A 27,478-nucleotide genomic window follows, 5' to 3' on the forward strand; every position below is an offset into this window, starting at 1 on the left:
TGGGGCAAGGGCGAGAGGCCCCGCAGTTTGTGGTCATGGCAATACAATAATAATAACAATAACACTCCCCATTCCTTATTTAGATCTGCAAACCTTTCCTAGTCTAGTCTAATACATAAAAGAAAGAAATAAACTTAAATAGTGGTTTCAACAATAAAAAAGAATAAACCACTAGGTTTACTTAGATTGTATTTTCTTTTTTTTTTTTTTTTTTTTTTTTTTTTTTTGAGACAGTCTTGCTCTGTCGCCCAGGCTGGAGTGCAGTGGCATGACCTTGGCTTACTGCAACCTCCGCCTCCTGGGTTCAAGGGATTCTCCTCCCTCAGCCTCTCGAGTAGCTGGAACTACAGGCATGTGCCATCACACCCAGCTCATTTTTTGTATTTTTAGTAGAGACAGGGTTGCACCATGTTGGTCAGGCTGGTCTCAAACTCCTGACCTCAAGCGATCCACCTGCCTTGGCCTCCTAAAGTGGTAGGATTACAGGCGTGAGCCACCATGCCCGGCCTTAGAGTGCATTTTCTACTCCAAAAAGTTCAACTCATACTTACTGATGGAAAGTAAATTCGAACATTTTCAAATGTAATGATGATGTTAACCAGTAGGGATGCCCTCAAATCTAATATCCTCAATTGTTTTAAGCAGAGGACAGAATAGTCTTTCAATATAAAACAATATTAGAATATGCAATTCAGTAGTTTTCCATCACAGTCTACAGTTCAAAGTGTAGTGATGCACCTTCCTAAACAGTCTTGGGAGAGATTCTAAACCCTGAGAGTCACTGACACAGTTAACTAAAGCCACAGAACTATACATTCAGCTGGAAAAGTCAAAGTGATAACGTCTTCAAGCTTTACTACAAGTGGTAGAGGCAGAGTTGCTAATTTCCTGCTTTGTGGGAGCTTTGCAGCTTCTGTAGACATCTTAATAACCAATTGTATCATAAGAAATGTAAGAAAGAAATACAAACATGATGAAATCCTCTACTTGCAGGAAAACAGAAGATCATCAAATCTGGAGTCCTGTCCACAGAAGACAAAAGTCTGGACGTAGCAATCCTTTACAACAATATCACGTCAGCCACATTATTAGCTGCAAACATGCTTTCTAAGTCCAGGAGTAAGCAGGGAACTCATCCCCAGAGGTGAGCTGCCCTTTGCATTTTTGAAGCCACTTGAACTTCCAGCCATAAAACTGTGACACTCACACCATTGGCAAACAGTTCAGACACAATAACTCAGAAGTTGATTGCATGCTAATTTCCATGTTATTTCTCAACCATGAGAGTAGCTCTATCATCCCTGTAGGACGAGATATCCTTTGGCCATTTCATTTAGATAAGAAACAGAGCTTGCCTGAGCTATAACAGAAATGAGAAAAAGCAAATTATGTCTCTGCTATATGTGAAAGTTTAATTTCTGCAACTTTTCTTGAACAAGTCAAAGCTTCTCTATTCAATCGATGAATTGCTACTGAAATAAAGCAGAAAAACTGGGAAGTTTAAAAGCCACAGAAAGGTTACAATAGTCTGTTAAATAAATAAAAACTTGAGGGGGAAAACAGACCTTTGTTACCACTCAAACTGAAAATGCTGGGGTTTTACACATAGAAGGCAACCTACAGAAGAGGGAAACAGTTTAAACAGACATTTCTCTCATAACAAAAAAATACTTATTTTTTTCTTCTGATTTTAAAAGCAATGTGTTGATCACACAAAATTTGGAAAATACAGAAAAGTATAAAGAAAATTTCCCCCATGAATGCATCATTTAAAATATTTATATTTTGATACATTCCATTCAATTAATACAAATACACACCTTTTCATTTTTTAGCAAAATTGGGATATTAAATAGTTTATTACATTTGTAAGCGTGTCACCCGTAATAACTTTTTCAATATATGGTTGCAAAATCTGCCATTACATGAATGTATTATAGCTGACTTAACTATTCCTCTATTGTCCTATTCAAAATGCAAGATAGACAAATTAATTTTAATGTAACAGAATAGGAAAGACCATTGCTATGGTTTCAGAATACTGTAACTAACCTTTCAGACACTACCACTTGTCAGGTTTTGGTGTGATACCAAGGAAGAATGTCCGTAATTATTTGAAAAGGTTATTTCAATTCTCTGACCTTTCCCAATGATATAACCGTGTGAAACCAGATTTTCTGCATATACAACCCCCAAAACAACCTATCCCGACAGATGGATTACAGAAGCAGATATGAGAACCCAGCTATTTTCTATCAAAGCTGGTTATGAAACAGATTCACAAAAATGGAAAATAATGTCACTCTTCTCACTAAATTTTTTTTTGGTTTTCATTTTTAAAAATCACTAAAGAGATAAATAAATAAAACAATGTCAAACATTCATCTCATACTTCTTTTGTTTTAGGAAGGTTATTCTTCATTATAAATGGCCTTTTTATTAGTATGTAACAGGTTTATTATTATGGTTGTTATTTTTAGGTGAACTTTTAAAATTTCTCAGTTTTAATTTTTAACATAGTAAAATATCAATAGATAGAACCAAAAAAAAGTTCTTTAAGATTCTCGAATACTTTTTAAAACAGTGTAAAGGGGTCCTGAGGTCAAAGAGACTGAGACCCAGTAGGTAACAGAATAAAGAGTTTAATAGATAAATAAGTCCACTGACATTGTGTTTGCTTGTTACTGACTTCTGCTTAAAAAGAGACTGCTCCGAGACGTTGAGCAGATCAGCGGCAGCTTTCTTGGGTAGACTTCTTCCTCTTCCGGCCACATTTAGTCTCTGAATAATGAGGCCCCCAAATACTTGATCCATTTCACCATTCTATATGAAAATACTTTTCCAAGCAGATACTGCAGGCTTGTGAGGAAACAGCACCCCCAAGAATCGGAGATGCAGATCTCTCACCCGACTACCTCACCACTTATTTGTTTAAAAAAAAAAATAAGATAAAATATTATCAAACTATTTTTGCTGCGGTAAGGGCAAACTGATTCAGATGGCGGTATCTGAAATACACTTATCTCCATGGTTAATCATCACCTATTTTTACTTCCTCCCACCCGAATTGCACAAGTTTAATTCTGTGAATTCTGCAGGGCAAATGGCACCAGTTTCCTTCCACCTGTTAGTGCCCAGCTCTCAAGAGAAATAAGAAAACACCCATTTATTTCCTGTTACAGGTTTACTTTCTAATCAGTAATAATCCAGCTGAAATGCCCAAAATTATTATAACTGTACAGATATTTCTAATATCTCAAGAACAAGAATCCTACTATACCATTATCCTACTCTTCCATATATAGTATTTTCTACACTTTCATCCTAAAACAACAAAATGGTCATACTTGAAAACCTGGGCTGGGCTGGGCTGGGCTGGGCTGGGCATGGTGGCTCACGCCTGTAATCCCAGCTACTTGGAAGTCTGAGGCAGGAGGATCACTTGAGCCCAGGAGTTCAAGGCCAGCCTGGGCAACACAGCAAGACCCTGTCTCTAAAAAATCAATTTAATTCTTTTAAAAATTGGGCTGAAAATTAAAACAAACTCTTTCATTAAAACACGTATTTATTGAGTGTATAGCATGTGCCGGGCATATGTCTGGACACTGAGGATAAAGCAGTAAAGCTCTCTGCCTCATGGACTTACTTATCATAGCTTATTTTCTACTGGGGGAAGCAGGCATTTGACAAAGGAGTAGCAATGAAGTGTGCTGGGTTTTAACAGAGGAAGCCGAGGTCACCATGAGAACAGACCATGGAAGTCCAGGGAGAGCATGTGATGAAATGCAGTCCAAGGGAGAACCCTCGACAGACATAGGCACGTGGGCTTGGAGCACAAGATGGGCCAGAAGAAGAAGAAAGATGGGGCTCAAGCCTGGGGTTAGGGCACAGATACAAACCCAGACTCGCCAGGTAATGGGTGAGGCCAAGTGCTGAAATAGAGGACACTGAGGAAGAACCAGGTCAATGGATCAGAGAAAACAAGGCGATCTGTTAGACTCACTGCATTTTAGATACCTGCAAAGCATGCAAGCCTATGAAGGATGCCCTGACGCAGGTGCTTGAGCTCACAAGTTAGGTAAGGGCTGGATATGTAGATGTGAGAGCCAAAATCCTACAACAAACGAAGCGGCTGAAACTGCTAATATTCCTCAGCAGGGTGGCAAAAGTGTCCTCAAAATACCCAAATATAAAGGGGTGGGGAGAGGAAGAGGAGGCTGCAAAGGAGGCTGAAGGGGATAATCGAGAGGGAGAAGGAAACCCAGGGGAGGGTGTCTCAGGCACTCAGAGGGCAGGGAGATGTTTCACAGAGGAGGATGCGCTCCACAGTGGTAAATCCCAGCTAGCAAAGGCTGCTGAGAGGCCAAGCAGGAACACAACCGAAGGGCCCTGTGGAACTCGCAGCAGGGCGGACATAAGGCCTCTCTGCAGTGCTGGCTTCGTGGGCATGGGACCTTCACAGCCCCTATGCCTGAGGGGCCCCATGCTTCATTTAGTGCTTTGCTGCTACCATCTTGAAATTCTTAATTTTTGAACAAAGAACCCTGTATTTTCACTTTGCACTGGACCCAGAACATTTTGCAGCCAATCCTGACCCTCTGGTATCAGTTTCACTAAAGTAGCAGAGATAAAAAACAGAATCTAGTGGATTGAGGAGTGAAAAGGGAATGAAAAAATAAGTAGGTAGCAGAGTGACTTTAACGTGATCCCACATTCCTCTCCTCCTACTGTTCACTTCTCACCTGCTTCTAACAACAGAAGATGGCAAAGGTGATGAGATGTCACTCCTGTGATGCCATCATGGTGCAATCTTCCACCCTTGCCAGCTGTAAGGAAGTAAGGACCCATGTGGCATGGGACTGCAGGCGGCCCATGTCCCACAACTGCAGGGAAATGAATTCTGCCCATGACCTGGGGAGCCTGGAAACACTCTTCCTCAGATGAGCCTCTGATGAGACCACAGCCCTGGCGCCCACATGGACAGGAGCCTGGTGAGATCCTGAAGCACAGAAACCAGCTAGGCTGTGCCCGGGCTCCTGACCCACGGAACTGGTGAGGGAACCAACACAGGTTGTTCATGATACTGAGTGTGCAATCATTTGCTGTGTAGCAGTAGGTAATAGTACAAGGCAGAAAGTAGAACATGCTCTCAAAACATTTAATCAAGAGAAGGGGAGCGAAAGTGGTCGCTGAAAGAGAAGAGTTCCAACAAGGGCTTGGGTTCTGTTTTTGTCTTAAGATAGGAGAGACCTGAGCACTTGTAAATGCTAATGAGAAGGAAATACCAGGAGAGAGGTTTAAACCGGAGGTTGGAGAGAATGGTGGTACAGAAATGGATTTCTAGAGAATAGGATTCCTCTTTCACTATAAACAGAAAAATGAGAAAAGTACAGGTCCAGGAGCAGGTGGATTTGCAAAGGGGCAGTGGAAAGGTCAGAGAATGGCCTTCGCACGACTGTCCCGTGAACTGTGGAAAGATCATCTGCTGAGAGTGAAATGAGAGGAGGAGGGATGGGCTGAGTATGAACCTAGAGATTTAAGAAGTGTGGAGGAGGTTGGAAAAGTCATTATGGAGAGGAAGAGGGTTGAGGAGGAAAATCTGATTTCCAGGCAGTGTTGAGGCCCTGGTGAGGCAGATATCAGGATCACAGGGATGCAACTGTGTAACTTTCCCTGGCAGAACTCAGAAGTCCAGGGACAGGCATGGGTGGGCCGCCCAATCCTCTAGGACAGTGAAGGAAGGGATTCCAGCGTGTTGACAAGCGCGTCGCTGAAACGCTGGAATTCAAAAGCAGAGGCAAAGTCCAGCAGGAGCAGAGGGGTTGGAAAGGGACCTGGAATGGGAAAAATCTGATGTTCTTATGGTAATCTGTCAGCTGAGCTGAAGGATAAAGCTTCTGGTGAGTGGGATCTCTGGATTTCAGCTCAGAAGCGGTTTCTGGTATTAACAGTGCCTTTTTTAGGGTAACCTCCTCCTCCTAGTTTGAGCACTGAAAGTCCTGTGTCCTGTGAAACTCCTTAGTCCTCAGACTGAACATCCCCATCCCATAAAGCTCCAGCCGCCACTCCAGTCTCAGGCAAACCAAGCTGATCACTCAGCTCCAGCTGCCATGGTGTCCCCGGCGAGCTTTAACAAATACTGACCTGACTGCGAGCCAGGGGCCAAAACTTTTCAATGAACGAAAGAGGAGCTATGACCAGGAAATGCTAGAACCGAGGGTAGAGGACAGAATACGACTGAGACAAGGCTCAAAGAAGCAGCGAGGGGAAGGGTCATGACCTAAAAGTGGCCATAAGGGCCATCTGAGCCCTGCCTCCAGATCCCACGGCACACACCGGGTGGGAGAAGGTGCACTCCCATTCCCAAGGGAGCCGAGGCAGCAGTGAACTTGGAGAGCAGCTCTCAGTTAGACCAGGAGGTGAAGATACTGGGGGAGGAGGAGGATGGCTGATGATCCCAGGGTTAGACCAGGAGATGAAGATACTGGGGGAGGAGGAGGCTGGCTGATGATCACAGGGTTAGACCAGGAGGTGAAGATACTGGGGGAGGAGGCTGGCTGATCTCAGCATTAGATCAGGAGGTGAAGATACTGGGGGAGGAGGAGGCTGGCTGATCCCCGGGTTAGACCAGGAGGTGAAGATACTGGGGAAGGAGGCAGCACGGGAGCTGGCTGATCCCAAGGCAGGAGCGCAGCACCTGGTGGAAGAGGCTGGAAGGAAGGGAGGCTGGGTGGGGTCGAAGGGGGAGGCAAACAGCAGTCCCAGGAGCCTGGAAGGAGCAGGAGGGGCAGGGCATGAGGGTGGGATCCTAAATCCCAGAATCATCGGCAACATAATAAATGGCAACTCCAGGGGAGCTGGCGTCTGACGATGTCTGTGGGACACAGTGCATAGGTGGATTTTAACACACTGAGACTGCTATTTGGTATAATGACATGTTTATCCTGAAGAAATGAAGTTAGGAATTTTCTGAGCTACAGAATGAATTTTTTGGTTCTCATCGAAAAGTCCGTTGCTCTTGAAACTCAATTCTCAGAGGTTTGTTTCACAGATCATCATCCTCGTTCTGATGTTTCTTCAAACCTTTGCCCACCCTCGAGTCTCCTTAAATTCCTCATATTCCACAAATGATGCGTGTTTGTTATCTGAATCCAGAAAACCCTCATGGGTTTGCAGATAAAACTGCCAATAACCGATATAGAAATAGAGAGTGTAGAAAATATTTCTTGACAATAAAATCAGAAGGAAGATTCGAGTTATCCTATCCCCATGGAAGGAAGCGGAAGGTACATGTTGTGTTGTGGTGAGCTGCAGTTTGCATTGTGCACGTGTGTATGTGTGCATGCATGCGTGCACACGTGTTACGTTAAGATCATAACATCTGGTGATCTATATTGTTCCAGCAAAAACTTTAGCATCATTTAGAAAAAAATATAGCAGAAAAAAAAATCCCTGAACTCAAGAAACACAGGTACTTCTGTTCAGTGTACCCTTCCTCTTAAGTTTTGGGGAAGATGGAAATAGGCCAGGACTGGAGGTGTGAAGCCCCCACACAGTCAGCTCACAGGTCAGCAGAAGTGACAGGTACTCCAGACTTGAGAACTTGAGGGAAACCAAGGGTCCTCTGTCTCTGCTCTGACATAATCAAGTTCTTTCTTCCCTTCTTCCTCCTCAATGCAAGGCAGTGCTTCCCCAAACAAGATATGGGACTCTCGCGCCTACTGAGACGGGCAGAGAGCCTCACAGGTGTCAACAGTTTCGAGAACCTTGCCCAGCCTCAGCCAACAACCAACCAGGCAGGCTGGGCGAGCCCAGAGGTTCCCGGAAACCAGAAACTAGGGCAGAAACACCCAGCAACTCAGGCCCTTTTCTAAAACAGAGCTACCAATAAATATATATTTATAAATCACTGTCACAAGCCATAGAAAGGGAATGCTTTTATAAATTAAAGCATCCAAATGTTAAGCCGATATTACTTTGGATAGCATTTATCATTGCTACAGAAAAAAAATTGTATGTAAATAAATGTGAATGCAAACAAGGTAAATAAGTGCCCTATGTTAATATAAGTGTAGCCCATATTTTTTCTGAAATGAAACGACACTGAAAATGCACCTACCAAAAAAATGTGTGGGGTGTGTGTGTGTGTGTGTGTGTGTGTGTGTGTGACCTGTTTGTCTAGGTCAACATTAGATTTTTACCCAATATTTTTACCCAGTCTGTGTACACCAAGGCCCAGCAGGGCAGGGTGGTTACACAGTGTATGTAGCAAGACAAGCCATAGCCACTGCAAGAATGACTGCCCAAGAGGAAGGCGAGCATTTAAATCTCCTTAGACAGGTACCGACAGGGACTGGAAATGCTATTTCCACTGTGGTCACCCAAGACATTCTCTCCCTAATCCTAACCAAGAAATAAGAAGCAAATTAAAGGCTGGGTGCCGTGGCTGATGCCTATAACCCCAGCGCTTTGGGAGGCCGAGGTGGGTGGATCGCTTGAGGTCAGGAGTTCAAGACCAGCCTGGCTAACATGGTAAAACCTCATCTCTACTAAAAATACAAAAATTAGCTAGGCGTGGTGGTGGGTTCCTATAATCCCAGCTACTTGGGAGGCTGAGGCAGGAGAATCACTTGAACCCCAGAGGCAGGGGCTGCAGTGGCCTAAGATCGTGCCACTGCACTCCAGCCTGGATGACACTCCAGCCTGGATGACAGAGTGAGACTCCATCTCAAAAAAAAAAAAAAAAAAAAAAAGAAGCAAATTAAACTCAGCACATATTAGTGTTTTGTTGTGATCACGTGTTCATTTATATATATATATATATATATATCCACAACTACAAGGGAGGAGGTAAAGGCAATGAGCAGAATGCTTTCAAATCAAGAGTTATTTTGCTAAAATCAAATACGTCTCAGCTCAGGCTGCTACAACAAGCTGCCATAGGCTGGGGGCCTTAAACAACACTTGTCTATTTCTCACAATTCTAGAGGCCGGGAAATCCAGGATCAAGGTGCCGGCAGATCAGGTGTCTGGTGAGGGCTCCCTTCCTGACTGGCACACAGCCACCTTCTGGCTGTGTCCTCACATGGTAGACAGCAGAGAGAGTGAGAAAAAAGCTCTCCTGTGTCTTCTCCTGGAAGCACTAATCCCATTCTCAGGGGCTCTGCCCTCATGACCTAATCAGCTCCCCAAGGCCCCGCCTCCTAAAACCATAAGGGGTTCAGATTTCAACATATGCATTTTGGGGGTGACACACACATTCAGACCATAACCAGTACTTCAAAATATATTGATCAGGCCTACAATCTTCACTAGATAGTCAAACTTCACTGGAAATAGATATCTTCAGAGAAAATGCATAATTATAAGGATCCTAGACACTTAATAGACCATGGATAAAATCCTGCAGATAAAAGTTAGTGAATCCAAAAAGATTTCTTAAAAAGCTAAGTAAAGGGCGACTCATCCAGAGTTTGACAGACACGGTTGGCATCTGAAGAAATTTTAGGAAAAAAAAAGTAGTTCACAACTGCATAAGACACAGCCTATTCCAAAGCTCTCTTCCTGGCAAAGACACACTATTCAACACCGCTCACTACAACAACATATAATTTTTATTTAGTCTCATACAGGTTGGCTGTTCTGTTAACAAGTCTAAGTTCACACAACATTTTCTAGAGAAGGACTAAATTATTCAACAGCCCCAGAAAGGTCCCAGTGCTTATTCTCACCTCAGATATCTATTTTCTTCTTTATGTTTCAATCATGAGCATTTAAGGTGGTGAAAAATCATCCTTTAGCAAGAGAAGAGTTAGCCCAGGAAGTCATCCCCATCCCTGTTACCCATCAAGGCCTAAGTGACAAACGGTTACACAGACTGACCTAACCTCACCTCGGCAGACACCGTCAGGCTCCTCAAGTCCAAGGTAGCAAATAAAAAGATTGCAGTAAGAATGCACCTTCTGACTGCGGTAGTTCCTTAGAGCGGTGAAGAAGAGCACCCAAAATAAGAATTAACCATCCCCTAAAGAGCTCTCTTTCTGGATATATCAAAAGAGCCACAGTTCAAGTTCAAAGAGAAACACTCTAGCAACTTCTGAAAGCAGGAACTGTGTGCAACTGAATGACCTCATCCGGCACAGCAGCCAGAGAAAACAATGAAAAACAAACCATACCAACTCTGGTACCAGTTACTGACCTTCCAGACCAAGGGATCGTGCTGGTGGCACTGGTAAAATGTACTTGTATGTAAAAAATCGGCTCCTCTACTTGTAAGCAAATATGCACGCAAGACCTCTCCCGCCCTACCATCCCCATTCCGACACTCACACAACCTGACTGCAGGAAGCATGCGTGAGTCAACCTCCAACTGGAGGAGGCCAAGTTCTCGCACTTCTTAGAGCATCAACACAACACCTACAGCACGGAGGCCTGAGACCAATCAGAATGGCCCTCCTGAGGCTGGGATTCATGGCATCACAGCCCACTTCATAAAACGTGCTGAGAATTTTCTGTAAGGAAGGGCTGTGTTTAATACAGCAGAAGACAGGTACGGTGGTGTGCACCTGTAGTCCTAGCTATTCCAGAGGATCACCTGCACTCAGGAGTTTGAGGCTGTAGTATACTACGATCACATCTGTGAATAGCCACTGCATTCCAACCTGAGTGACAGAGAGACCCTGTCTCTTTAAAAAATATATATATATTTTTTTTACATATATCTTTATACATATTTATATATATTAGAGTGGGTATATATATATGCATATATACACACATATGTATATATACATATATAGATATATATTTATACATGTATCTTTATATATATGTATATATATTAGAGTGGAAAAACATTACAAGTAGAAGGGACTTGAGTTCCAGTCCCAATTCTGCCCAACTATATCTGTATGATCTCTGGACTGAAGGATCATCCCCTCAAAAACAAGGAGTTTCCTTCCAGTTCTAGATTGTTATTACTAAATTATTAGGAAATAGCAAATATATTTCAAAGCAATAAGTATGAAATTACCATTGCAAAGGCACATACAGATGCCCATTTGGTGACATCTGGCCCATAAGTACATTTCAACTCCTGCACCAAGCCCAGTGCATGGCAGACACCAGCTACCTCCCAGTGCCGCTGCCCTGCTCAGTCAGTGCACTGTGGAGAGAAACAGGCTCGGTGGAAAGCTCTGAAAACTGCTATGGTTTGACTCTGTCCCCCAAAGTTCATATGTTGAAATGTAATCTTCAATGCAACAGTGATGAGGCCATGAGGGCTCCACCCCATGAATGGATTAATGCTGTTATCGTGGAAGTGGCTTATAAAATGGAAGAGTTCGGCCCCCTTCGTCTCTTGCCCTTCCACCTTCCACCATGGGATGACGCAGCAAGAAGGTCCTCGTCAGATGCAGGCCCTCAACCTTGGACTTCCCAGTCTCCAGAACTATAAGAAACACATTTTTGGCTGGGTGCGGTGGTTCACACCTCTAATCCGAGAACTTTGGGAGGCCAAGGCAGGAGGATCACTTGAGGTCAGGAATTCAAGACCAGCCTAGACAACCAACATGGTGAAACCCCATCTCTACTAAAAATACAAAAAAAAAAAAAAATTAGGAGGGCATGGTGGAACATGCCTGTAGTCCTGGCTACTCGGGAAGTAGAGGCAGGAGAATCACGTGGGCCCCAGAGGCAGAAGTTGCAGTAGGCCAAGATCACACCACTGCGCTCCAGCCTGGGCAACTCCATCTCAAAATAAATAAATAAGTAAATAAGTTCCTTTTCTTTGTAAATTACCCAGTCTGTGGTATTCCATTACAGCAGCACAGAACACACTACAACAGTGTCTATAAACAATGCTGTTCGACTCACACTTTATTCACTTGGATTCCTTCCAAATGATGAAGGAAGGAAGGAAGGAAGGGAGGGAGGGAGGGAAGGAGGGAGAGAGGGAGGGAGGGAGGGAAGGAGGGAAGGAGGGAGAGAGGGAGAGAGGGAAGGAGGGAGGGAGGGAGGGAGGGAGGGAGGGAGGGAGGGAGGGAAGGAAGGAAGGAAGGAAGGAAGGAAGGAAGGAAGGAAGGAAGGAAGGAAGGAAGGAAGGAAGGAAGGAAGGAAGGAAGGAAACAAACTAACTAGGGCCCAGGAGTTCATCTGCTCTTTCTGCTCCTTCTCTCATTATCTATCCTTCCCATGACACAGGAAATATTTTGGCGCTCTCAACATGAAATGTTAGATACTTAGGGGTTCAGCTTCCCCCTGCTTATAAAAAAATGCAAAATATCAGCTCAGTAAGAACAGGATTTGGTTCAATACACAAACACTATGGAATATGCATGCCACCCTCAGAAAAAATACTGAATTAGTATTTAATAAATAGATAACAAGGTGATATTTCCTCAGGCATCCAGAAACAGTTATTCCCAACTGAATCTGTAAGAGTGAACTGTTACTCTTTACATTCTGTACCCTGAGACATCATAATATGTATGCACGGTGGATATAATTTATCCAATATCTCAAAGCTGAACCCTGGTTTTGTTGTTTTAACCTACACATTGCTAAGAAGGATCTTCTGTAGGACATTGTGCAGACCGGTACAAAAGCGCCCTGGGCAAACAACATTTGGGAAACACGGCCCTCACCTACACTTGCAGAGTTCCTGCCAACTAGGAGTTTCCGCTGTCACCCAAGTCTCAGTACAACACCGTTGTGGCTGATCACAACTGTCCACCTCTCGGCAGCCAATCAGACTAGCAGACCAGACATACTGTTTTTATCCAATGGAACACAACTGGCCAAGAGAGGAGAGATGAGAAAAGGCTTAGCACACAGACCTCTCACAGATTATTAGTATATTTTAGTCAACTCCTAGAAAAAGAATTATGAAATTATACTGTTAATATCAAGGGTAGGAAATAAAATTACTTGATTTTTAATAACATTACATCACACTTTTCCCCAAAACATCACCACCCCTGACACAAGTCATATATGGCCCTATAAATTCTGTATGAAGATGGTGAAATCTCTTCCTAATTCGTGTATAATTGGCCACAGCTAGCAAATAACAGGATGATTGAATCCAGACCTGTTTATTCCAAAAATCATATTACTCTAGGCTACAGTGTGCCCCATTGGAGAACACACCAGGAAAAGAAATATGACCTCCTTTATTAACAGTCTTTCATACTGACCTTTAATGAAAACACTGACTTTGCTGACCGGTGGGAAAGTAGCTCATAAAACTAAGTTATCTGTATGAATCAATAATAAGCACTAAAGGCGCTGAGCTTCCTGCACCGAATAAAGCAGGTGGCATATTATTTAGAATTTCTAGTTTAAGTAGCTTGTACTTCCCTGTACTAGGGATCACATGCTAAAGAAGCTTTTTTTTTTTTTTTTTTTTTTTTTTTTTTTTTTGAGATGGAGTCTCGCTCTGTTGCCCGGGCTGGGGTGTAGTGGTGCACTCTTGGTTCACTGCAGCCTCCACCTCCCAGGTTCAAAAGATTCTCCTGCCTCAGCCTCCTGAGTAACTAGGATTACAAGCTCGTGCCACCACACCAGCTAATTTTTGTATTTTTAGTAGAGAAGGCATTTCACCATGTTGACCAGGCTGGTCTCGAACTCCTGACCTCAAGTGATCTGCCCGCCTCAACCTCTGAGAGTGCTGAGATTACAGGTGTGAGCCACTTCACCCGGCCAAGAAGCTTTTCAATGGAGAGCAATACAAACACAGCCAAGAAAAAGCACTGTGTGATGGCCTGGACACCAAGGGAACACCATACATGTCACAAAGGAGCTCACGTAGGCACAGGGGCCCAGGGAAACCTAACATCTAAAGGATCTTTAGGGTACGGCTTCCAAACTTTTCTGACAGCCACTGACAACCAGAAAAAAACATTTTACATCACAATGCAGACAGACACATGTGTGCCCGGGCTCACAAAACAACACGAATACCTCATATGGGCACACATTTCCTAATGTACTTTATGTTTTAAAATGCAGGCTGTCACCCTCAGTATAAAAACACTGAGTCAGATCCAGCAAGGGATAAATGAATAAGCAGTGTGGTCTATCCATACAAGACAGATATTAGGCATTTTTCAGCCTTAAAAAGGAAGGAAATTGTCACACATGCTACCACATGGACAAACCTTGAAGACATCACGCTAAGTGAAATAAGCCAGTCACAAAAAGACAAGTACGGTATGATTCCATTTATATGAGCTCCCTGGAAGAGTCAAACTCACAGAAAGTAGAATGCTGCTTCCCAGGGGCCAGGAAGAGAAGGGAATGGGAAGGAATTGTATTATGGGTACTGAGTTTTGGTTTGGGATGATGAAAAAGTTCTGGAGATGGATGGTGGAGATGGCTGCACAACAGTGTGGTTAAAATTGTTTACCTTGTTATGCATATTTCACCACGATTTTTTAAAACGCCACTAAAGTTGGCCAGGCGCAGTGGCTCACAACTGTAACCCCAGCACTTTGGGAGGCCGAGGCGGGCAGATCACGAGGTCAAGAGTTCGAGACCAGCCTGGCAAACATGGTGAAACCCCATCTCTACTAAAAATACAAAAATTAGCTGGGTGTGGTTGTGGGCACCTGTAAACCCAGCTACTCGAAGGCTGAGGCAAGCGAATCGTTTGAACCCAGGAGGCGGAGGTTGCGGTGAGCAGAGGTCATGCCATTGCACTTCAGCCTGGGCGACAGTGCGAGACTACGTCTCAAAAACAACCACCACCACAAAAAGCCACTGAGTTAGAAAGCAGTGAACAATGGGGAAACGCTCACAAAATTACGGCTTTCTGTACTATGTGATGTTGGTAAAACTATCACAATTGGAAAGAAACATTTACGGTAGTATTCTGTGGCATCAGAATCCTAACAGTGCAAATACATCTTTGTATTCTTTTTTTTTTTCTATCTATAAAACAGGAATAAGGATATTTACTACAAAATGAAAGAAGATTGCAATGCTCAAAAACTATTTTGTTAGAAAAGTTGAGAATACCATGAAAACCTAGTAAGAACAGAAATGATCAGATCCCTGAATAGAGAAGGGGTATTTTATTAGATTAAATCTTCCCAGAGTATTTGGGATCAGCAATGTGCCTCTATTAAACACGATGAGAAAACAGAAACATTAATTTCCAGCAGCTCAGAAAAAAATATAATAATGCACGACTTTTTTTGATCAATAATTGTTTCTTCATGTTGTCAATGTATGCTTACAAGGAAGTTTCTCTATTCAAACACTTCCATTCACTGACAGAACACTGCTTATGATGAAATCTTACAGAAAATACGCAAATGCCTTTTATGGTTGGAATATGCCTCCTTGCCTCACAGGGCCCAACTGAGAAAATATTCTAATTGCATATTCTCAACATGTAACTTACAAAGGTGTTTCTCTGTCAAATCCTTCCATTCCCTGACAGAAAACAGTTTATGATACATCTTAAAGAAAGTATGCTCACATTTGCATTTTATTGCTGGATTTTTCTGCTTGGCCTCATGGGGCCCAATGGAGAAAGAATCATGTTCTAATAACGTATTCTCGATGTGTGCTTACAAAGGTGTTTCTCTGTCAAACTCCTCCATTCACAGAAAGAAAACAGCTTCACGTGAATCTTTACAAAAGCGAGCTTACGTTTGCCTTTTATAGCTACATATGTAAACTTGCATAGTACAAAGAAAAAAAGTGCTAGTTTTCAAAACTGTTTCTTTTTAAAAACTGGATTTCCAAAGGTATACAGATCCATATCAGAGTGTTAGCCCCTGATTTTCAGGTTGAGATCCTAGGATTTCAGCTCCCGAGATGGCAGGAGAGGCCTTGCTCTCTGACGCTAATCTCAGCTCATTTCCAAGTGCCAAGCCTTGAAACTTAGAACTGCAAACCTCTGTTCACATTAATAACCATGATGAAGTAGGCCCAATGTTTTTAACCCCCAATGTGAACAAAAGTATTTACTTATAATCTAGTTTACTGTGCATTTGCCAATACTGAAGTCGTTTCCCTTTAAAATAAACATTTTTGGACAGTTAATACTTCTGTAACTGTAGTCAGCCAGGAAATACATTGAATCACATGAAGTTTTTTATTAAAGGTGGTATGGCTAATGCCACCTAAAAATGGCTCCCTTCCCCCAGTTCTTCCCAATGGAACTTAGTCCTAAGGCTGATACCCATTTTCATGTTTAAATAAGAGCTTCACAGGCTCTCAACCTTTACATTCACAGCCAGTCCGTGCAGGTACAAAGCTTTCTTTCCATTTGGAAAAGTTCATTAAATGAAATGAAAAGGTAATGGCTCCGCTTTCAAGCAGAATGAGCAACTACGCTAACATTTCTGTTCATTGCAAGCAGGTTCCAGCCTCCCTAATGATAGGGAAGTTCCCTGAGGGCGAATATCCTGCACTTATCTGTGCCCTGGATGCTGGATCCTTCACGTGGAGCTGAACAAACATGAGCTGAATTAATACATTCCACAAACTCAATCCAGTCTCACTCATCTGTCTTCACTCTGCCAAACTTCTTTGAGTAATTTCCTCAACGTTAGAAATACAGTGAAGAAAAGTCTAGAATAAACAAGGTGCTTCCCTATCACGAATGCACATTTCCCTTGGAGATTCTGAAATAACACCATTGGCTTATAAATATGACAAGTCTTCACTGGGGGAAAAAAAGAAACCCATCAGACTTGCCGAGAGAGGGGATCTGGCCACATTGCTCACTTTCTGGTCCTGTTTATAGAGTGAGTGATAGCAGTCTTCATTTGCGACCTATTTTCTGGAGTCCGGAAGCAGCTACCGGCCATTCAGAAGGCAAGAAGACCTCATCAACTGCACCCTCAGTCACAAGAAAGAATTATTTACTCGGGAATTCCTGTTCGGCAAAAGAAAAACAGAACTATTTAAGAAGAGATTAGAACAAGGAAGAATGGGGCAGAAGAGTATGCTTATCATGCCTGGCAAATCATTGCTGGGAACAATGACAATCAAATTTTAATCTAAAGAATGCTGCAAGTTAGTTCACCTGTGGTTTATCACTACCCCAAGCACCGATTACTCAATCAGAGTCTCCAAAAAGTACAGCACATTTTCGTTCAAACGCAGACTAAAAACGACAGCCTTGTTCACATTTCACTGTAAGACCAAAATTATAATGAAGAAAAAAAAAAAAAAAGCTACACTCCTTTTCTATTAATATATACAAGCCTCTCAGGAAAATCCCCGGTGACAAACACCTAGAAAAAACCCATTCGTTGTAAGAAGCACTTGGCTCAAGTCCATAAATTGATTTTCTAAGATGTTACCTTAATTTGCTTCTGAAATAATTACCAATTTGACATACCAATTGTGAAAATTAATTTCTTAAAATGTTAGCTTATCCACAGAAGGGTCAGCCAGCTAAGCATCATTTGGAAGCACCCATACCAACAAGTAGAATTCCTTGAACAGAGGAAGGCACTGAGTCTGTGAATGAAAACAAACTGAACTCCCTTGGAAACAGCAATGCTGAAGAAACCGTATTTCAATCTTCAGAAGCCAGTTACCTGGTTGCTGTAAAGCAGTGCATATTTAAAGCCTCTATTGCAAAGTAACGAAAATCTCACAATTAGAATCAACAGAGGAAACCAGTGAGAAGGTCATCTCAAAACGGTTCCTACCTCTCTACCCAGCTGGCAACTTCCCTAAAACTGCAACCCTGGGCTTTATCAAACAAAGAAATGGAAATTCTACTTAAGTAAATCCAGAAATTTCCGTTTGTTGCATTACCCAAGTAAAAGCACACAAGGGCAACAGAATTTCAAAACCAAGTTGGTTACTCAATACCCCATATTAGGAGATAAGAGGAGGATAAAACTGTTCTGTCATTCACTAGTTCCTTCCAAAGAAGATTTGGAGTGTGTTAAAAGTCTTACATGTCTCACGCCTGTAATCCCAGCATTTGGGAGGCTGAGGTGGACACATCACTTGAAGTCAGGAGTCCGAGACCAGCCTGGCCAATATGGTGAAACCCTGTCTCTACTAAAAATACAAAAATTAGCCAGGCATGATGGTAGGCACCTGTACTCCCAGCTACTTGGGAGGCTGAGGCTGGAGAATCGCTTGAACCCAGGAAGCAGAGGTTGCAGTGAGCTGAGATCATGCCACTGCACTCCAGCACGGGCATTACAGCAAGACTCCGTCTTAAAACAGTCATACATCCAACTAGGTAAATAAAATAGCATTAGAAAGCCAGGCCAGGTGCGGCGGCTCACGCCTGTAATCCCAGCACTTTGGGAGGCTGAGATGGGCGGATCACGAGGTCAGGAGATCAAGACCATCCTGGCTAACACGGTGAAACCCCGTCTCTAATAAAAATACAAAAAAAATTAGCCAGGCATGGTGGTGGACGCCTGTAATCCCAGCTACTTGAGAGGCTGAGGCAGGAGAATGGCATGAACGTGGGAGGTGGAGCTTGCAGTGAGCCGAGATTGTGTGCCACTGCACTCCAGCCTGAGTGACAGAGCAAGAATCTGAAAAAAAAAAAAAGTCAAGGCCACCCTACAAAAGAAACAGCAAGTGTTATAACACAAGGGCTAATAGAAATTTCCAGATCTCTGTATTAAGTGTGGTTTTGAGCTTCCTGGGGGGCCAGGACCAAAAATAAAAACGTACATACTATACATTCTTAGAAAAAAAATAAGTATCCATCTTCGCAAGGAAAAGAAAAAAATATCATGACATGATCATCTAAAAGAAGTTTTCCACATGGAATGTTACACAAGGAACAACGCACTACAGCATGGATAAAAGCCTTTATTCATTCATGCCAAATAAAAGCACACTGAACACATGGCTGTTTTTTATTTAAAAAAAAAAAAAAAAAAAACCTGTCGAGGGCCAAAGGCACAGGATTATGCCTAGCCTTTAATTCACTAGTCTTTAAATCATTTTAATTCACTGAAAGAAAACGCCAGCAGAATCCTCACACTTGGCCTCCCAGGATCCTAACTTCATACCAAGATGGAACTTAATGTATTCAGCAGAACATTCTTCCCAGAGATCATTTCCTTCTGTTGGCGTACTGAGAGCACAGTGATTAAAAAATTAAAACCTCCAGAACTCTTACTCTGTTGCTTTGGTAAGTTCAATAAGCAGTCTCACCAGGCTGAATGCACCTGAAGTTACAGCAAATCAGAGCAAGAACTAAAGTAAATCTGCTGCTGGAAACAGCAAGTACAAAACCCAAAGTCTATGGAATGTAGGTTCTAGCTGCCGGGCCTGGGGAGGAGGAGAACAGGCAATTTGTAAATGAGTACGCACAGATCTGTAATTGGTCTGGTGCAGTGCTCAGAAGAAAAATAACAGAGCTGAGGAAGAGAGCGCCGTGGGTCAGACGCCGCATTTATAAAGGGTGGCCTGGAGGCCTCTGCAGCGCATCTGGTGCAAGCTTTCCAGAGAGGCATCTGGAGAAACCAGGAGGCCCTGGGCAAGCACGTGAGCCGCTGCTCAGGGAAAACAGCAAAGAAGCCAATGTGGCTGCGGCAGGGTGCCAGGAGGGAAGCGGCTGGAACCCGGGTCAGGCTCAGCTTCAGATGCATTCCACGATTCAAGAAGCAGTCGATTCAAGTCTCAGAGTTCCAGGCCACCGAATGCAGTGGAAACATCAACTGGCCTAAAAGACGTTCGTTCGGAGCCATCCCTGTCACAGCCTCATCCAGCCATCAGGATGTTCCCAGCAGACATCTAACTCTGGCTGCCATCACCAGCAGGTGTCCACACCAGGAGCAGTTTTAAAATTAACGCCCAGCCAGGCGTGGTGGCTCACATTTGTACTCCCGACTCTTTGGGAGATCAAGGCAGGATAACTGTTTGAGGTCAAGCGTTGGAGAACAGCCTGGGCACCAGAGCAAGACCCCATTTCTACAAAAACATAGTAAAACTCAGGTGAGCATGGTGGTGCACACCCACAGCCCCAGCTACACAGGAGGCTGGGGTGGGAGGATCATTTGAGTCCAAGAGTCCGGGGCTGCAGTGAGCTGTGGTCACATTACTGTACTCCAGCCTGGGTGACAGAGCAAGACCATGTCTCGAAAAAATAAAATAAATATAAATAAAATCAATGCCCATTTATCATAAGGAGACATGCTGTACAGAATTTGATATGATTTAAAATTGTATAGGATGCTTGCCCAAATTGACAGTTTCAACTTTGGCACATTGTTGACACATTCTTTGCGACAAAAGTTAACACTCCCAGTTATGGCACATTAGAATAAAACCCTGTCTTCAACCATACAGAGTATCAGCAGCAGCCTGTTTGCCATGGGTTACCAAAGGGATCCAAGGTTGCTAGGATACTTCAATTTCAAATATCCTGCTTTGCTATCCCCGTAAATGCACATTTAGTTTTCAAATAATATACTCTAATCCCAATTTGATAATAAACTGTGACCACACCTCTAGGAGATAAATAATGGTCCTTCTAAAAACAGTACCAGAGCGTGGAAGTGTAAGTTACTGCAACCACATATCCACGTTTTTGGTTTGTTTTGGGTTTTTTGTTTGTTTGTTTGTTTGAGACGGAATCTCGCTCTGTCGCCCAGGCTGGAGTGCAGTGGCGCAATCTCGGTTCACTGCAACTTCCGCCTCCTGGGTTCAAGCAATTCTCCTGCCTCAGTCTCCCGAGTAGCTGGGACTACAGGTGCCCGCCACCACTCCCGGCTAATTTTTTGTATTTTTAGTAGAGACGGGGTTTCACCATGTTAGCCAGGATGGTCTTGATCTCCTGACCTCGTGATCCGCTCCCCTCGGCCTCCCAAAGTGCTGGGATTACAGGCGTGAGCCACTGCACCCAGCCTACCCACATTTTAACACTGTACTGAGTACTTATTCCATGAAGGCACACTACTCATGCACCAACTTTATTACTGTACAACTCTATGAAGAAGGCACTATTATTTTATTGATAAGATGAAACTCGCCAGGCATGGTGGCTTACGCCTATAATCCCAGCATTTTGAGAGGCCAAGGCAGGTGAATCACCTGAGGTCGGGAGTTTGAGATCAGCCTGACCAACATGGTAAAACCCCATCTCTACTAAAAATACAAAAATCAGCCAGGCGTAGTGGCACATGCCTATAATCCCAGCTACTTGGGAGGCTAAGGCAGGAGAATTGCTTGAACCCAGTGGGGCAGAGGTTGCAGTGAGCGGAGATCGCATCACTGCACTCCAGCCTGGGTGAAAGAGCAAGACTCTGTCTGAAAAGGAGGGGAGGGGAGGGGAGAGGAGGGGAGAGGAGAGGAGGCCAAAACTCAAGTAGGTGATTCCCTTGCCTAAGATCACAAAGCTGGTAAATGGCAGACCTGGAAGGTGGGCCCAGTAGTCTCATTCCAGAGCCTGACGAATCATGCTATTACTATTTCTCCATTTAAAGAAACCAGAAAAAGAAAAATTCTTCATCTGGCAGAAGTTACCTGGGGAGACAGAAGAGGACATATCCCTTTTGCTTGGCTAATAGGACAGCCTGTGTCTTATTTAAGAGTCAGGGCACCGGTGGGGTAGAGTCGGAGATGAAGATACTGCAGAGAAAGTAGCTGCTGCTGCTTCTTAGTGACAGATGACATGAAACGCAGGGCTGCAGCACAGACCACAGAACTCTGAAAACAGGACCCAAGCTCACCTTAGCGGGAAGTCACCACCCACTCACCTCCGCCCTTCTAGAGCTGAGTATTCTTTCACCTGTGGAAGTCACAAGCATGTGGCATGGCTCTCCATTTTTAATTTTTTTAAGGAAGTTGTGGCCAGACACATCACCCTACCCCAGTCCTAAATATAGGGTGGGTGGGGTTGGAGGAAGAAGAAGAGGCTGGGCCTAACTAACCGGGGCACGTCCTTGCCAACATCTGCTGCCAGGAAGGAGCGGGGAAAGTTGACAGTGGAAGGAAGTTACAGGGAAAAAGGAAAAGAAACTACCGCACGAGGCCACAAGTTCATCCACTCACCGGAAGAATCTTCCGTACGCGAACACCGTTGGGCACTCTCCTAGACCCAAGGCCACCCCTCAGGATCCAGGGCTGGGACACAATACAAAGTATAAAGTGACACTCTCCCCGAAAGGGACTTGTGGTCACCGTTGGTCATGGGAGTGTTTCATGGCAGGTCTTAGGAAAGAGGGTTTTGAGTTCAGGAAGTGTGGGACTAAAATGATACTGACACTGAAATAAACGCAGCCTTTCAGCAGGAGTGCCTAGCTACTCCAGCAGATCCAGATGCTGAGACATACTGGGTCCGAAACAAAGACTGACGGAGGGCCAAGCAAGACAGGCCCTCCCGATGCCCAGCCCAGCCCACCTAAATAAGCAGCAACACTCCGGGTCCGATCTGGGTAGCTCGCTGGGTGTCTCAGCTGAGCAGCAGCGATGACTCAGGAATAAGCACTTACTACTTGTAGGACCCTCAGGAGACACAAAGATGAGGACGCCAGGGTCGCTGTCCTCAGAGCTGCCAACCAGATATGGAAAAGCGCAGTGTATAACCAAGTGACCAGGGGAAAACTCAAAGGTGGAAAAGGACTTCCCAGGTCCAGCTGCCGATGAGAATTACGCTTTCGCACCCCATGGCCCTTGGCACCCAGAGTCTTTCACTCCATTTCACCATAAATGAAAAAGTTGCAAAACAAAGACAACAGCCTATAAGATGCTGGGATCCAAATAAAACAGTTGGTGCAGAAATTCAAGGAGGTGCATTGACTCCTCCCAGAAGGGATGGAGAAACCATGCCAAAAGAAAACCAGGAACACACATGCAGTGCTCTCCCTACAATTATAAACAACTCCACGATACGGACCTTGTGAGGTAGAATAGGGGCTGGAGGCAGGGAACCTAAGGCCGATTCACACTGACTTCCTAGAACTAAATCAAAAGGAAAACCCCAACTTTCCATGCCCTAGTAACAAAAGGACCAAAGGATACTCCCTTTGCAACCCCCACCTTTTCTGCATGGCAGATGAAAAACTGAAAGGACCTCTGCTTGGTCCCCTCTCCCGTACAGTCAGGCTGGTCACAGGCCAAGTCTTCATTTGCATAGGAGTATAACTTTGGAACTTCACTTCAGCCTCTAATTGGTTGCTTCCTGCAACCAATCAGATGTTGCCATAGGGTGTAACTTTGTAACTTTGCTTCAGCCTCTGATTGGTCCCCTCCTGCAACCAATCAGACCGATAGTGGGCCATTACTTCATTTACACAGGGTGTACATCAAGTAACCAACAGGAAACCTCTAGAGGGTATTTAAATCCCAGATAACTCTGTAACTGGGCTCTTAAGCCCGTATGCCCAGCTTGCTCCCACCCTGTGGAGCGTACTTTTGTTTTCAATAAATCTCTGCTTTTGTTGCTTCATTCTTTCCTTGCTTTGTTTGTGAGTTTTGTTCAACTCTTTGTTTAAAATGCCAAGAGCCTGGACACCCTCCACTAGAAACACCTGGACCCCACCTCAGCCACCTCCACTCTCACATGCCAGATCTTCCCCGCAGTCAACTAAGAGTCAGACTTTCCCAGCCCCTGTCAATCAGGCCGATGAGTAGAAGGCCAAACATCCTCTCCTTCCTCTCCTTCCTCTCTTCCTCTTCCCTCTCTCACCAGTCCCTGCCACCAAGCCTTTAGGTGAAGCCAGCCACATACCCTGGGTGGGCCCAGGAAAAGCAAGTCCAGTCTCTCGAACATTCCAGCCAATTACAGAGGTGCAATTACAGATGCTGCGTGTGCAGCTGCCCTGAGGTTTACAGAATTAGCTAATCGATGACAAAACAGACGGCCGTCTAAAACACACACTGGGAGAAAAGAGCTCTGAAAAGTGTGGTGCAGAATGTTCTTTGGAGTTCAAATAACAAATACACAAAGAGAGGCAGCCAAGCTCCACCCATGAGACAGGTAAACCATGGACTCACTACAGAACCTTGTGCTGGTCAAATCTTTAGTCAGGATCTTCACTCATACACATAACAAACACTTCTCTGCAACCAAGTACTCGTAAGTAAGGTGACCATATTACTTGTCGACCACAGTAGTCATTGCTGAGTGTGGAGGAAGCCTCTGTTAGTAATTACACCTGGACCAGGCTCGTCCCAAACCAAACAGGAGATGCGCTCTCCCTGCATACAAGGCACCCTCAGGGGGTTCTCCTGCTACTACCTGCTGACCCTGGATCCCTCTTGCTTGGGCGTGCAGGGGTGACCCCAGCCAGCAATCAGCTCCTGCATAAACATGAACCCAGCAAGCAATAAAACAGCTGGGCAAGAGCACTGACTCTGCACCACTGTCAACTCCTGGTTACTGGTGACCTCCTGACCCGAATTCCTCATGTGCTACTTCAACTCCTGACCTACAGCCTCACTCTCACTTTTACAACTCACATCCTCCTTATCCTCCTCCAGCACCACTGAAAACCTACCTTCTCTACAGAACACTTCTTTGCTTTTAAGAATCCTACCTGTAGCAAAGAATGTCTCTGTGGTAGACTTAAAAATAAAAGAAAAAAAATACAAGGTGAGAATCCTGCCCATAGACTTGAAGCCTCTGCTCACCTTGGCCATGGCTATGGACTGAATGTTCCTCCCCCGCCATAAATTCATATTATTTAAGCCCTAATCCCAATGTGATGATATTTGGAAGTGGGGCTTTGGGGAAGTAATTAAGTCATAAAAGTGGAGCCCTCATGAATGGGATTAGTGCCCTTAGAAAAAGAGACACCAGACAGATGCTCTCCCTCTCCACCATGTAGGGATACAGCAAAAAGGTAGCCTTCTGCAAAACAGGAAGGGAGCCCTCACCAGACACCGAATCTGCCAGCACCTTTGATCCTGGAGTTCCCAACCTCCAAAACTGTGAGAAATAAATGCTGTTAAAGCCACCCAGTCTGTGGTATTTGTTACAGCAGCCCAAACGGATGAAGACAGCCATCCATACCTTTGAGCCCAGGGTTGCTCCTCCACTCTCCAATTAGACCCCAGAGCTCCAGTTTGGACCCTCTACCCCCACCAGGTTCCTAACCTATCTCTGTATTCTACCGCTGCTTATCAAACTAGGTTACATTTCAGGTGGAGAAGACCCAAGAGGATGATATAGGTGAAACAGGATGATATAGGTGACACATTCACCCCAATCCTGGGACAAACTCTCTCTCACTGAGTCCTGTGAGAATTGAATAGTCTCGCCCATCAGGTGAGAGTGTAAACAATCACGTATGACATCACATCACAACACCAACTTGGGGGAGCAGACACTAACCTTTGTTCACACCTGTGTACAGGTACTGTGCCAGGTGCTTTGACTGCCTGATAACAGTCACACCGCAGAGATGAGAAAACTTGAACTCACCAATGTAAAAGCTCTTACGACATGCCGCCTAGATCTATCTAGCACAAAGTTCATCGTCCTTCAAATGCGCCAGTGTTGGAACTAATAAATAACATACATCTGAAAAAAGCGTGAGGATAATGGCAGTTTAAGGCACAGTGCTGGAACTCATGTATTTATTCTCATGTATTTATGCACAGAAATATATTCTCATATATTTATTTAGAAAGAACTCCCATATTTATCCAATCGCAGGAAGTTGCTTAGCCCTAGAAGTCAAAATGTGGACAACAGATACAGTCGACAAAGACAGTTCTCATACACTTAAATAAATGCTAGGCTTATGTTCATAGTATGAACAATCATTTTTCATGTTTAACGTTTTTAAGACTTCCCATTAGTATAGGAATTTGTCTTACACAAACACCCCCCAAAAAAGACAGTTTTTTTAGGATCACATATTTTAAACATTATCTTGTTTTCTGCTATAAAAATGTTACCACAACCCTAGTAACTAGGAAGTTTTATTTCCTGTCCTTGTTTTTATTCTTCTGTGGTGGCAAGCGCCAGCATGTGGGGTAGGTAGCGTGAGGCAAGGTGGGTGGCAGCAAAGGACACTGTGCTCAATTCGAAGCTATGGGAGGAGAGAGCTCTAGTCCTAGATTTGCACCAAGGAGCTTTGAGCTCTGAGTAATTCAGCAGCCCCGGGCTGTCGTTTCATCTATAAAATAAGAGGGTTAGGTGTTCTCCACAGCCTCGTCCTGCATTCAATCCTATCATAATTGCTGAAAACTCCAGCATGGGCCAATTACTAGTGTGACACACATGAGAGAAATGGTGGGATGTGTATTTAAAGAAGACTATCTAATGACTCACCCATGAGTAAAAAGTAATTTACCTCCATTTTAAAATCCATATTAATTGGCATGACATTAGCAGGGAGAGTGCCTAACTCTGACAGCTATTCTGAAGAGGACATAAATAGGGGGTTTTTGAAATTAGTCAGCCATGTGCTATGGTCCACCAAGAAGCACATGCAGGCAACATGCTCCAGGCTGTGCGTGCAAGCTGTTCTGTTTCCAGCACAAATGGAGAAAAGGGGAAAAAAGCAGTCCTGGTAGATTCAGTCATCACATATTTCAGCTGTAAGTATGAAACAGGAAGCTCACAAAGAATTGTAACTTAGAAGCATTTAAAACAAAACAAACAAACCTACTCCAGGCACAAATACCAGATAGCTGCAAAGCCAACTGTGGTATTTTATGACAAATTGTTTAAAGTCACCAGTGGGTCAGAGTACAAACCACGCCCACGTGAAAGTCTCCCTGGACGTTCCCAGGATCTACCCATTATCCCTCCCTGTGGGCCGGCTTCACACAGGTAAGTGGGTCCCATAAGCTCCCGGATGCATCCACATCCAGCTCTTTGTAGGCAGTGCAAATAGAGAAAAAGACCGTTGACCAAGCATCCCGAGAAACAAGAGGCTGACACTCAGAAAATCAACACCAAACACCCTCTCCCATGCCACAGGCTGACTTCTCACCTCCACTCCTCCCCGCCCATCACCCCACACACGCTATCTCCCAAAAACACATCTGATCTTTATGAAATCTCAGCTTCAGGGCTGCCCAGGATATGACTGAAGGGGAGTGAAAGGAGGAAGAAGAGAATGAGGGCTCCAAACCCATCCCAAGTCGATTCCTCCATGAAGTTTCCAAGAATTTAAAGAATAAGTGGTGAGACCGTGTGCAGTGACTCACACCTGTAATCCCAGCACTTTGGGATGCCAAGGCAGGCAGATCACTTGAGGTCAGGAGTTCGAGACCAGCCTGGTCAACATGGTGAAACCCCATTCCTACTAAAAATACAAAAATTAGCCGGGCGTGGTGGTGCATGCCTGTGGTCCCAGCTACCTGGGAGGCTGAGACAGGAGAATCACTTGAGCCCGGGAGGCAGAGGTTGCAGTGAGCCGAGATAACACCACTGCACTGCAGCCTGGGTGACACACCAAGACTGTCTCAAAAAAAAGAAAAAAAAGAAAAAAGAGTAAGTGGTGACTTTTTAAAAAGAATGGTCAAGGGAAGTATTTTTAAAGCTGTGGGTTGGCACAGGACATTTATCAAAAGA

At 44.1% G+C, this 27,478-nt stretch overlaps 2 protein-coding genes across 8 annotated transcripts in view; one reads left to right on the forward strand and one right to left on the reverse strand.

The window, feature by feature from the left end:
• Window positions 1-27,478, forward strand: part of HSPA14 (heat shock protein family A (Hsp70) member 14) — a 691,631-nt gene that overhangs the window by 389,374 nt on the left and 274,779 nt on the right. The window lies entirely within an intron of this gene.
• The window catches only part of FAM107B (family with sequence similarity 107 member B), a 253,351-nt gene that overhangs the window by 44,129 nt on the left and 181,744 nt on the right, over window positions 1-27,478 (reverse strand). Inside the window, exon 1 of one of the 7 annotated variants that reach the window (XM_050803278.1) lies at window positions 16,741-18,166. The exons of 5 other annotated variants lie outside the window; for them this stretch is intronic. The gene's annotated coding sequence lies outside the window, so the exon portion shown is untranslated. Of the gene's footprint in view, window positions 1-9,892; window positions 10,198-16,740; window positions 18,167-27,478 lie in introns of those variants that run through there. One more of the 7 variants, XM_050803276.1, reaches the window with a different exon arrangement.

This window comes from Macaca thibetana, chromosome 9, assembly GCF_024542745.1.
Source record: "Macaca thibetana thibetana isolate TM-01 chromosome 9, ASM2454274v1, whole genome shotgun sequence".
Lineage (NCBI taxonomy): Eukaryota > Metazoa > Chordata > Mammalia > Primates > Cercopithecidae > Macaca > Macaca thibetana.